Consider the following 13,467-nt stretch of genomic DNA (forward strand, 5'->3'; position numbering starts at 1 on the left):
TTGATAAATCAGTAGTATAATCCATATCGGGTAAAAAATACTCAAAATTTTTATGAAAAGGAATTTTCTCGCATTTACGACATACTTTTTGCACAACACAATAGAATGATATCATTAAATTATTTTCATCTGTTTTTGTTTCAAAATCAAAGAAAAATAACGTTGGTGTAGACTTATACTTATTAAATTCTAAGGGTTTGATACGACATTTAAGTTGTTTGTCCAAATATTTTCTACAATGTGCACAATATGTTTTTTGACAATCATGCAAAACAACCTTTTTTTAACAAAGAAAAATCTTGGGACAATTTTATTACATGTATTACAAAAAAAAATTTTTTGACATGGTGTGACTTTAATACTATTCTTATTTTTAAACAATTGATTAAACAGATGTTTCTGGAAACAATCTGATGATTTAAAAATTATATTACATTCCGTGTATTGAATAGAAAATTTTGCTTCTTTCTTACAACTCGAATAACATTTTAAACATGTATCTTCATTTTTACAAATATGAGAATCCGCATACTCGTCAAATTTTAAATAATGCATGCATTTAAAGCAAAATAAATCCAGTTTTAAATTAGAAAAAAGTTTAGAATTTAAGATTAAGTCATAGTGGGAATCATTTAACCATAAAAAAATAATTTTATCACTTATGTGAAAGGATTCATGATTACTCACTCTTGAGTAATAAATTATTGTATCTAATTTATCTTTAGAAAAAATCACCAAATGAAAATTATCTTTTTTTAAATAGTTTTCGTAAACTAAATTTAATTGGTTAATGGCAACACTTCCTTCTGATAATTTAGCTTCTTTATAAAATGTTTTAATTTCGTCTACAGTAATTATATCATCAACTGATTTATTTAAATTTTTTTTAAAAATAGATAGTTTATCGTCATTATTAATAAACATTTTTCCAACTAATACAGCCAGTGCAAAACAACAATTCTTAACTTGACTTAGCAACTTGTCATACTTAATTTGCAATATACCATTTCTAACTTCTCTTTGAGGTTTCAACACTGGATGATTTGTTTTACCACCCCCCTACTATCATCATCAGGATTTAAATTATAAATAAGTTTTTTGTTTTGTTTTTCCGAATTGGTCTTTTTTTTCCTAAATGAGATTTTCTCATTTTTATATTGATGTGGAACAATCATAATACATACATTAGTTTTCCAGTCATTATTTAGAGATTCTGAAATATTACTTTGTATATTATGTTCAAAAGTATCTAAGAATCTCTGTATAGTATATTCCTTTAAGGGTAATAACGATGTCGAAAAAGGTTTTAACGGGGCTTTTTCAAAAAAAAATCTAACTAAATCATTCTTAGAATTTACAGATAATTTTGCTATATTAAGCAAATTTTGTAATATTTTTGAAAATTGTTTCAAAAATCTGGTAAATTGTTGAAATTGTTTTTCTTTTTTTATAAAATTTGATGTATGTGATCCTTAACTTCACCATTTAATGTAAAATGGTATTTTTATATTGTAAATCAATTAATTTTATTTTTTTGATGTATTCAATTTTTCACCAATTTTGAATGAAATATACTAAACTTTTTATTTATTCAATTATCTTCCATTTTCTTTTTCTTCTTCAATTTCTTATTTTTTTGACATGGCGGCTTTTTCTTTTTTATTTCATATTTTTTCTTTATTTTTATTTGACATGGCTTGGCTTTTTTTTTTATTTTCCTTTATTTTTCTTTATTTTATTTGACATGGCTTTTTTTCTTTTTATTTTTCCTTTTTTTTTCTTTATTTTCTAAAATTAATTTAAACTGATTTAAAAGCATTAAGTAAAAGCATTTAGCGTTAAAATCTTAATGAAATTCAAAAGTGAATTCATACACTTAATCAATTTCATTTTCGGAACGTTTATACATGCAGTTTAGATTTAATTTTATAAGCTGTGTATCGTTGGATGGCTAACAATTACCCATTGCTAAAATTAATTAATAAAATGGCTGGAGAAACACTATGTTGTATAGAAGTTCATTTATTCTTAAATAAAAATGAAAAATAAAAAAATAAAAAAATAATGAAAGAGCCAGTACTAATTGTACCTATCAAATACTGGATAATGATAAATGTATTTTATTCTCACCTTTCGTATTTCCACAATCAATTCAAGATTGGAAATCAGATGATAATGATGATAATTCTGTAAGGTATATGATGTGTTTATTAAAAAGAATTTTTTTTTAAAAGAAATATGTAATCTCGAATCAAGTCATTCTGATATATGTTTTAAAATTGAGAAATTAATTGATTCAAACATTCAAACAAATATTGACTTTATGCTGGAATAAGATTGATTTACTAAAAGAAAAAAGTATACGAAAAGTACAACAATGTGATGGAATTACATTAAAAAATGTAAGATGTCGAAGAAAAACTTCAATGACCAATTTATGCTGTATTCATTTGGGGAAAAAATTTAATTTAAGAATTAAAACTTCAAACATTTCAAACGGGGGTAAAGGATTATTTGCATAGAAAAAACAATTCCAAAAATTGCAAATTATACTGGAAGACATCTTACCTCAAGTCAAGTAATTAGAAAATATTGGTGATGGTTTAGCAGAATATGTAATTTGCGATAAAGGAATATGTGTTGATGCTAATGAAACAACTGATGGCGCACTAAGATATACAAATGATGCTCGAATCTCGCGCTTTAAAAACAACTCGTTTTTACTTGGGAAAAAATTTAATTATTTTTTAAAATCATCAAAAAACATTAAACCACACCAAGAAATATTTACTAATTATGGTAAAGAATATTGGAAAAAAAGTAAAAAGTAATTTTGTAAATAAATAATATTTTTATTGAATAAAATACTTTTTACTTAAATGTTTTCTTTATTTATTAATTATGTACACAAATTGATTTCAACTAAAAATTGATCCCATTGGTGCTAACAATGGTAATATTCCCCTTTTGACCTCTTCTTCTTTTAACCCTTACATACATTTGCCCTCTATATGCACCTTTACCCAATTGATTATTTGCAATTTCAAATGCTTTATCCATTAAGGGTGAATTTACAAATTTTTGCTTTAGAACCCAGTATTCCTGATTTTTCTATAGCTCTGGCAGCTTTTAAAGATTTTAACGCTAATGCTTTTAGTTAATGCTTTTAAATCCAGTTTTAAGTGTATTGTGAATTTTAGAAAACTTAATAAATCCTCCTCGTCTTCCTCCTCTTGACTCTTCCCATTCTTTGTAATTTTAAAAATATTATTTCAAAATAAAATGTGTTAAAAATCTATATATATATGTTATAACAATTGTACTAATTCTGCATAAATAAACAGATATTGCTTTCCATGCATATATTTATTGAATTGCTACTATTTATTTATTTACTTATTTATCTGTATAAAAGAAACGAAAAAATTAAAAAGAAAATATAGGAAAAAGCTCAAAAGGGAAGAATTTTTGGCGGGTTAGCAGGATTAGCATTAAAAGGAATTGTTCCAGCTGTAAGTGGCGGACTTATTAAAAAAATATTTAAATGATAAATTAATAAGGAATAATTTTTTTCTGGTGAAACCAAAAAATGGGCAAAAGAAAAGAAAAGGAAAATTATTGCATAAGAGGATCAATAAAAAATCAAATAAAATGGTAGTGGATATTTAAAGACAATGTTGAATGAAAATAGAAAAATAGAAAATTTGTATTTATTACATTATAATTTGGAAAAAATAATCCTATCAAGACTATTTTTTTAAAATAAATAAAATATCATTGCAAGTTGAATTATGAAAATTAGGATCTCTATCAAATATTAACCCCAATTGTTCAAATGTTAAATTAGTAATGTTGTTAATGTAAAATTAGGTTTTTCTAATTGTTTACATTTTATAACAAGTAAAGTTATAAAATCATGAAACAATATATTACACTATTTACAAGATAGTATATGTCATGCATAATCCATATAACTTTCGTTTTCTATTAAAAAATTATAAATTACATCTTTATTTACATTAATTCTTTTATTTTTTTCAATTGTATTGAAAAATTTTTTACAAGATATATAAATTTTTACATCACTAACAAATTTAAAAAAATATCTATATAAACCATTACACTCTAAACCTAAATGAAAAGTACCTTTTTTTACAATCTGAGAATCGTGCAAATAAATGTTGAAATAATCGTATAAAATTTTATTCGTTTGTTTATTTACATTAAAATAATGATATCTGCAACAAAAATTTTCATTAAATCATAATATTTTTTTATGTTGAATATATACTTTGGGTAACCAATAAGTAGAAATTAAATAAAGATGTTCGGCGTTTTTATTCTCCCAACAACGTATTATCCCTACTGTACCATACAAAAATTCAATAAAATCTACATTTTTGTAGACGATTTTGAATTTTTCATCATTTGAAAAAGATTTAAAATAAAGTGAATATTTTAAATCTTCTACAATTGGTTTAATTTTCAGAATTTTCATTTTTGACGGTGTTTTTTTCAATTTTAATAAAAAACTGCATACAAAATGCAACGGATATAACAATGGGTGTTCAGGATATTCCTTCAATAAAATGGCAAATACTTGAATAGTTAAAAAATCCACATCGTTGAACTATAAAAAAAATTTATAATAATCGTTAATTCTTTGGAGGATATGTAATGGGTAAAATCTACAAAAACGCTATCAAATATAACCAATTTCTTTCTGACTATGTTAACTGCAAAAAATACTAATAAAACAATAAAAAATAAAACCATTTAAAAATGAAACAATTGATTTTAATAGCATATTTATTTATATACATTGTATAGTTAGAGTTAATATCAACTCTGGTTTTATATTGATTATAATAAAATTAACCATGTCCACCAAAATGTCCAACACGACAAAAATATATCCATTATGGTCTATAACAGCACATGAATTTTGATATAACGTCTTTCCATTATTCAATTTCCAAAAATTACTAATAAAAATATCATTAATTTTTTTAACTCGCTTCATACCTTTTTGTCATAAATTAATTTTCGTTTCTGACCTTTTTTTATTAAAACAATTATATCATTGTCATATTCTTCCTCTTTCCTATTCTTATCTTCTTCTTTTTCAATATCAATGTCATATTCTTCAATATCATTATTTCCCTCTTTTTTACATGCGTATAAATTTTATTCAACAATCCATCCGGTTTAATAAAGTACAAGTCATATTTCCTTTTGCAATATTTTAATAGAAATTTGTCTTTAATTCGAAAATAATCCTTTCTTTGTATCTTTCCACGAATAAAATGAAAAAAATCAGCTTCAATATAGTCCAGTATTAATCTTGCTAAGGTTAACTTGAACCTTACACAATAATTGCACTTTTGACAGTTCTGAAATTTACTTTCGCAGAGTTCTTTAATTAAGCTCATAACTCTATTTTTTTCGAAATAGACCATAATTTTTCCTAGCAAAAAATTAACATAAAAATCTCTTATACTTTTTTAAAACCCGCACTCTAATTTTTTGGATTATACAAATGAAAATATTTAATACTTTATCAAGATATTTAATATCATATCAGTTCTTTTCATATTGTCTTATAATAAATTGTTTTTTCACCCATATTAAAAATTCTGTGGGTAATTGATATACGTCTTTACAATAACATTGTATAGTAAAAACCAGTATGATATTTCATCAGTATGATGCAAATACTCTTTCAAATGACCCATTAATCGTTTTCTATACCGTGTGATCATCTATAATTTTTTCCATAAATAATATCATACTTCGTATGTAAAAGCAAATAATATTAAATTCTTACCTTTATTTCAAACAACGTATAGTCCTTGGAATAGTGTTTGGAAGAGTCTCCAATAAACAGACTTTAGCGTAGCTAGAGAAGTGTTAATGCAATTGTGATATTAAGAAATTAGCTCCTAAATAAAAGCAAGTAGTATTAAATTCTTACCTTTATTTCAAACAACGTAAAGTCTTTGCGATAGTATTTGAAGAGTCTCCAATAAACAGACTTTAGCGTAACTAGAAAAGCGTTAATGCAATTGTGGTATTAAAAAATTAGCTCGTACATAAAAGCAAATGATATTAAATTCTTACCTGTACAAGTTTTTCCTCAACAAATATAGAGTGGTCAACGATTTCCAACAAGATTCCAACTGATTTCCAACAAGATAACTTCAACAGAGCTTGAGAAACTTCGATGCAGTTGTGATATTTACGCGTTCTTAAATACTCTCGTTACAACAAAATACCCTTTGTTTCCGTTTCACCTTGAACGTTCGTATCTACATCTCAGTACACAGTGTCTTTGTTTGCTAGCTGCCCTTGAACATTCGAGAACACAAACAAACCCATTTACTGTCATCATATCAATTAAATATCAATTAAACATCTGTGACTGGTACAATCTGACACTGATTTCAACAGAATCGAAAATGAACGTTTTTTATTAAAGCAAGATACAAAAACTGTTTTCATCTGTTTATTGTATTTAATAATCAAAGCGAATAGTCTCATGGCAAAAATCGCAAGTTTTAATACATAAAATCACACCTAAATTCAAAACAGAATTGTAAACTCGAGAGAATAGTAATAATATCTCAAACAAAATCCGTTTGCTGTCATCACATCTATTAAGCAATTATCTTCAATACCTGTAACTGGTACAATCTGACACTACCTTCAACAAAATCGAAAATATACGTTTTACGTTAAACAAAGATGCAAAAAATTGCTTTCACCGCTTTAATGTATTTAATAATCAAAGCGATTTGTGTTATGATAAAAATCACATGTTTTAATACATAGAATCACACCTAAATTCAAAACAGAATTTTATAAACTCGAGAGAATACTAATAATATCTCAAACAAAATCCGTTTGCTGTCATCACATCTATTAGGCAATTATCTTATGGGTGATGATGGATTCTGATACTGCTAGCTTCAACAAAAATTGAAAATATAATTTGTATTATAAAATCTATTTGCAAATATTTTTTCACCACATTAATATATTGAATACTCAATGCGGTTTATATTATGACAAAATCGCAAGTTTTAACATATGTGAAACAAGTAAACGCAACAACAGTATGTTTGTGGGTCACAAGGTTATATTTGCGCAAAAATTTGATCTATAAAATTCGAGCATTTATTTCATCTACTTCACTTGCAACCATACACTTATCGCGAAAACAGTGAGAAAAAGACGGTTAAAGCAAACAAAGTAAAAATGGGAAAATGCCAAGAAGAAAGAAGATTACGATACATAAGACGTCAAGAAAAAAATAAACAACGCTATAGAAAATATAATAAAATATACAGCCACATTTGGAAAGACGTTTGCAATGAAATGATAGACTTTATTGAAAAAGAATCAATTAAATTTGAAGAAGTCGTCAAATCAAGACAAAGACAATTGGAACACGATATAAAATTAAATGAACTAAAGAAAAAAAAAGAAAGGAAATGTAAGCAGAAAATGTAAAGATTATTTAGAATTTATTTTTTTAGATGTTGACATATCTGAAGATGAAAAACAACTGCATGTTAATCGTCTGAAAAAATTTTGATGAGTTATATTAATTTTATATGAACTATATTTCATCACTTTGAAGTTCTTCATCCAACTTAGCTTGTGCTAATATTAACTTTACTTGGGTATTTTCTTTTATTTTTTCATAATCAGTTAACGAATTGTTTAAACGATCGCATTCATCTTGTAAAACTTGAACATCTTTTAAATATTCAATATGGATTGCTTCATTTTGCTCTTCCTTTTTCAATTCATCTTTTAAAGTTTGAATTTCTTCATTAATTATTATTAATTTTTGCTTAATTTTGCGTTAGCTTTCTTTCAATTCTTCTAATTCACTCTGCAAGTGAAGTATTTGTTCTCGAAATTCACCAATTTTTATAATTTTCGCTAAGTTCGATGTTTACATCATCATCATCATCAGCTATGTAATAAAATTTTCTTTGAGATAATACAATGTGTTTGGACTTTCATCTTCAGATGTATTGGACTTGAAATGTCTGATGTGTTTACGTTTGATCCTTGTGATTCCATTTTATAAGACAAACTTAACAAATATATGACACGTTAGTTCTTCAATGTATACAATTTCAAACAACGAGTCTTTTATATATGTGCAATAAATGATTTTTTTGCAAAAAAACTTATTTCTTACAAATTTTGTATTAAAAAACCAAAAAAGATTTAAGCAATGCAAATATGAACCGTTCAACGTTATGCATATAATAACCATATATAGTAATAAAAACAATTCAAAGTATCTCAATTAGTAACTTCTAGACACTGAGTAATGTCAATCAACTTGAAAAGTCAAGGTTATATTCTAAATTTAAGCAAAAAATAGTATCAGATTGTACCAAGTACAACCAAGGGTATGTAGCAAGTTCAATCAAGGGTAATCATACCATAAATAGATTAAATGAAAGGAAATACAATTTTCTATGTCAAATTCGAGTAGTGTATAAGAGCTTACTCGTTAAAAATTTCTTTATTATAAAGAAAAAATGGCATCAGACGTGTCATATGAAGATTTTTTACTTTATTTGAAAGATAAAAGAAACAAAAATCGTTTCGACATGTTTATAAAAAGAAATAAAGAAAAAAAATTAAAAGCAAAAAAAAATCAAGAAGAAAATCAATTTCAAGAGAACAATGAATATGCTTCTCTACAAACACCCATACCGAATTGGGCAAATTTTGAGACAAATAACGAGACAAATTCTGAGACAAGCTGCATCGAAAACCAAAATCGTGCATCATCATCACCAGATTCTCCACAACCCATGGATGAAGATACAGCAGAAAAGAGTGATGGTAAAAGTCCTTTGAATACTTATCATGATAATATTCAAAAATCATCTCTTTTACCCATAATTAATAATGTATATTCAACAAAAAATTCTCCTACTAAAAAAAATACAACTCTTATGAATATCATGTCTCCAATCTCAACTACAAGTATGATGTCACCAACCACGATGTCTTTCTTAAATTACAATATCCCACACGGCGCACTATTTTAAGAGAACTTGAAGACGTTGAATTTAATGAAGATCAAGGATTTACAACTTCTTAATAATAATACTGTGATTCAAAATCAAGATCAAGGATTTACAACTCCTCCTAATAATAATACTGTGATTCAAAATCAAGGAAATACATCTCCTCCTCCTGAATAAATGAACCAAGATCAAGTATTTGCTCATCCCAATCTAGTATTTACAAGTCCTCCTCATAATGTTAATGAATCTTTAGGGAAAAAAATTCAATTAATGGATGTTACTGAAAGTATAAAAAAAAGAGAGGACGTCCGACCAAAAATAGAAACTTGAAGAATACAACAACGAAATCAATAAAAATCCTGAATACTCTTGTAATATGTTATCTTTTAACACCGAACAAAATTGTGTTAATAGACAATTTTATTCACTTATAAAAGGAAATATCATATGTAAAAATGAGGAAGAAGCAAATTTTTTAATTGATCTATTTGAGAGAAGAAAAAAATTACTTGATCAATTAAAAGAACTCAACCAAGAAATTAATTTAAACAACACAATGGAATCATTTTTTAGAAAAATGTCTTAAAATTAACTTATATATATCAATTTGTAAATGCTTTATCGAATACTTCATATAATAATTCATATCATAAAAAAATTCATGTTTTTTGTATTTTATTGACTCTAGTATCAGGTTGTACCAGACACGGGTCTGGTACGACACTCGTTTAATTGATGGTATGGATGTTGGTGTTAATAAATCAGCTCTACATATCGGACAATTAGAAAATCCTTTTAATAATAATTGTGTCAAACAATCAAAATTTATTTTGTGTCCGCATTTTAACATTCCAATTCCAGTTAATGTATTTTCGAAACATATCATACATTGATCATGTTCGTTTTTGCATATATGAGATTGATTTTTTCCTTTTTCTTTTTCGAAACACAATCCACAACCATCACAATGAAATGATCTATGTAATTTAATTCTACAAACATCACATTTTACACAATGATAAGGATCTTTCGAATAATCATCGTAAACCTTACATTTGCCACAAAAATAGTCAGCCAACGTTTTCTTACACTTGATACAATGCTGTTGAAATCCTTGCTCAACCAAAAAATAATTACACATTATCCAGGAAATATCTTTTGGATTGACTTTTTTATTGCAAAAATGATCTTTATTATGACAATGATGACATGGGTAAAATCTTTCACAGCATTTAAAATAAAAAGAACAATTTTTTTAAAGTGTATACAATTTGTAAACATACATTGATTCTTCTGTATATTAGACATTTTTCCATCAATCTCTTTTTTCATGGAAGGATAAGTTATATATATATATACACACACACACACATCTTCAAGCTATTCAGCTACATAAAAAATTATTTTTTGAACATTACTGTTCATAAGTTTTTTCATTTGTTTAAAATGTTGTTGATTATCATCATTTTCATCGAAATGTTTTTTTAATATTTTAATAAATGCTTCAATAAGAGATTTTTGTTCCAAGACAAATTTATTTTCATATACATAAAAAATCATTCTTAAATTAACTTCTTGACATGCATCAATAAGTTCAAAAAACCAACACTGCTTTTCCAACTCAAAATGACATCTGAAGACAGAAACACATTACTCGAAGTTTCACCATCATCAGTTTTGAATATTATAGTTCTACTACGCCAATCCGCCATTATCACCAGCAAGAAATGATACTAAACATCTAACACTCAAATATCAATCAGACTTCATCATTTTAAATATATCTTCTACATCATGTGGAAAACTGAAGCGATCTGATTGTCGTTTAATGACTGCGGGGAAAGATATAATATTTTAACCATCTTAAATTTGCATTTGAAGACCGCAACCATTTTTCCGAAATTTCGGCAATTAATACAGTAATTCTGTACAAAACAGTCATATTACCAGTAAGAAATTATATTATGAAATATCAAGTACTTTTACCATCTTATATATACCATATAGTTACTGTTACAATTTGTTCAATAATACTTTCATAAAATACTTTAATTAAATCCAATTGTGTAATAATGCTTATAGAATTCTTTTTCATCATGATAATAAAAGTAGTCTTCCAATTTTTCTATAAATATGTCAATACTATCTTTTCGCTGATTATCATCCCTTCATCCCATAATTTGAAATTAAATTTTCTTCCATCTTCAATTTCTTTATAAAAATAATCATTCCACCACCATCAATGAATTTAGATATATATTCTGATTTCATAATAATTTGACTTAAATCTTTTTCTTCATCAAAATCTTAATCGCGCTCAAATATAAAAGTAATACTTTGATTTGTAGATTTCGTCATTGTCAATTAGACAGCAAAACATTCAAATTAAAAATAAATCTTTTATGGAAGATTTTACATCAAAAGAGTGATAAAAAGGGTAAGAAATTCGATTTTTAAAAAGAAAAAGAAATATAAAAGTGATCAAACCTTTCGTTGATCATTGTGCTACGTAACCAAGTTTTCATTCGACGAAGGGCAGAAACGGATCTTTCACACTCACATGTAGTGACTGGCACAACAGCGAGTATCTTAAGCGCTGTAAATATATTTGGAAACGCAAGTTTGTTACAAGTTCGAAGCGTGTCGGCAATTGAATCGTACTTAACTTTCTCAAAGCCCCTTTCCAATTTGTTTCACCACCTAATTCAGCATGTATTTTCCAGTGTGGCATATCCTCTTTATATGCAACAGCAAACTTCATAAACTCTTCCTTCCAATTAACGTCCTTGCAATTGAGAAAAATACTAGGTATAATATAGAATCCACGATAAATATCGCACACCTCTGAAGAAACCGAAATTCCATCTGTTCAATCAAGTGATCAAGAAGAGTTATGGTTAGTTTTCGGTAGTATTCACGTGCTGTATGTGCAGGATAGTTTTCACGAGTTGTCTGAACATTGCAAAGTCGAGGAATGTTTTCATCAACGTTTACTCTGTTTGCTAAATCCACTGCTTCTTCGTAGTATTGGTCATGAATTGTATCAGCCGAGCTGCGTAAAATTTTAATTGTGACTTCAAAAGATTTATATGTTTAATTGATTCAGCGATATCGATCATCCTTTGCTGCAGTTGGACAGTCAACGACATTGTGTGATGCAGAACATTTGATGCAATCACAAGATTAACAATAAATTCGAAAGATTTTATGGAACGAAGATATCCCTCTGCGTCCCTACTTGAATTATCAAAATCTTTATTCATATTGAGCTTCATGTACTCTAAACTTTGACAAACAGGTACAAATGCTTCCACAAATCCATCAAGTGCACGTATCCGTTCAACCCAACGCGTTGTGGATGGAGCTCCTAGTTTTTTACGACGTAACCCAGACTTTTCCATATTCTGCCTCAAGCACTGCATTCGTAGGGGATGGGCTGAAGAAACTGAAGATCTTTGAGCATGCCCAACATATTTTTGACAGTTTGCTCACCACATGCTTTAGTAACAACAAGGTTCAATCGATGACTAGCGCAAAGGATATACAAAGCTTTTGGATTTTTCTTTAAAATACGACCAGCAACTCCCTTTGATTTGCTTGACATTGCACTGGCACCATCATAGCACTGACCACGACAGTTGGAAAGTAGTAGCCCAACTTCGTTTAAAGTATCTTCGATATTCTTCGCTAGCGCTTCGCCAGTCATTCCTTCACACTCAACAAATTTAATAAATCGTTCATTAATTTTTGCTTTGAGTCAACATACCTTACAACAATTGGCATCTGCTCGATACTGCTGCAGTCTGTTGCCTCATCACCAAGGACTGAGTAAATTGGGCATTCACTAGAATTGATGTCAGAAACAATCTTTTCTTTCATTTGTTCCCCGCAGATCTTTATCAGCTTGTTTTGAATTGTCTTCGAACGATAAGTTGCATTCTTACTTGCATTTTCAAAATGTTTTTCTAGTTTCGCGTCACCCGCGTCTACTCTAAAATTCAAAAGGCTTGAAAGTTCCCAGGATTAGAAGATAGAAAATACTTTGAGTCGTCACGATGGCCTCGTAAGGGAAGATTCTGTCTGCCTGCCAGTATAATAGTTTTAAAATAGAGCCTAAAACGTCACGATTGTATTGAATGCGGGCACTTCTAAGATGATTGGCTTGTTCGTCGATGCCAATAGTTTTACCTTTCATCACACGTTGGAACTGCGACAAACGTAACTTGGAGTCACGGTGAATTAGGGAATATTTGTCATGCTGGTAAAATTTTGTTGCCGCACTTTGCCAGTTTCTTAAGGGTTCCTTAAATAATTTACTAAGCTTTGAACCATTATGTCCTGTTTGATGACCGAACAAAACGCAATAATAACAAAGGCTCCATCAAATAATTTAGAGTAGCACAAC

The 13,467-nt window shown here is 27.8% G+C and overlaps 1 long non-coding RNA gene across 1 annotated transcript; it reads right to left on the minus strand.

Annotated features, from left to right (window-relative positions):
* Positions 1–4,564: 4,564 nt before the first annotated feature.
* Positions 4,565–6,031, minus strand: LOC124442676. The gene is made up of 3 exons (XR_006947329.1): positions 5,975–6,031; positions 5,828–5,899; positions 4,565–4,630 (listed from the first exon to the last, which is right to left on the minus strand). It is a non-coding gene; the product is annotated as an uncharacterized LOC124442676 (long non-coding RNA).
* Between the last annotated feature and the right edge of the window lie 7,436 nt (positions 6,032–13,467).

The sequence above is a fragment of the Xenia sp. Carnegie-2017 genome, unplaced genomic scaffold (assembly GCF_021976095.1).
Source record: "Xenia sp. Carnegie-2017 unplaced genomic scaffold, XeniaSp_v1 HiC_scaffold_1, whole genome shotgun sequence".
Classification (NCBI taxonomy): Eukaryota; Metazoa; Cnidaria; class Anthozoa; order Malacalcyonacea; family Xeniidae; genus Xenia; species Xenia sp. Carnegie-2017.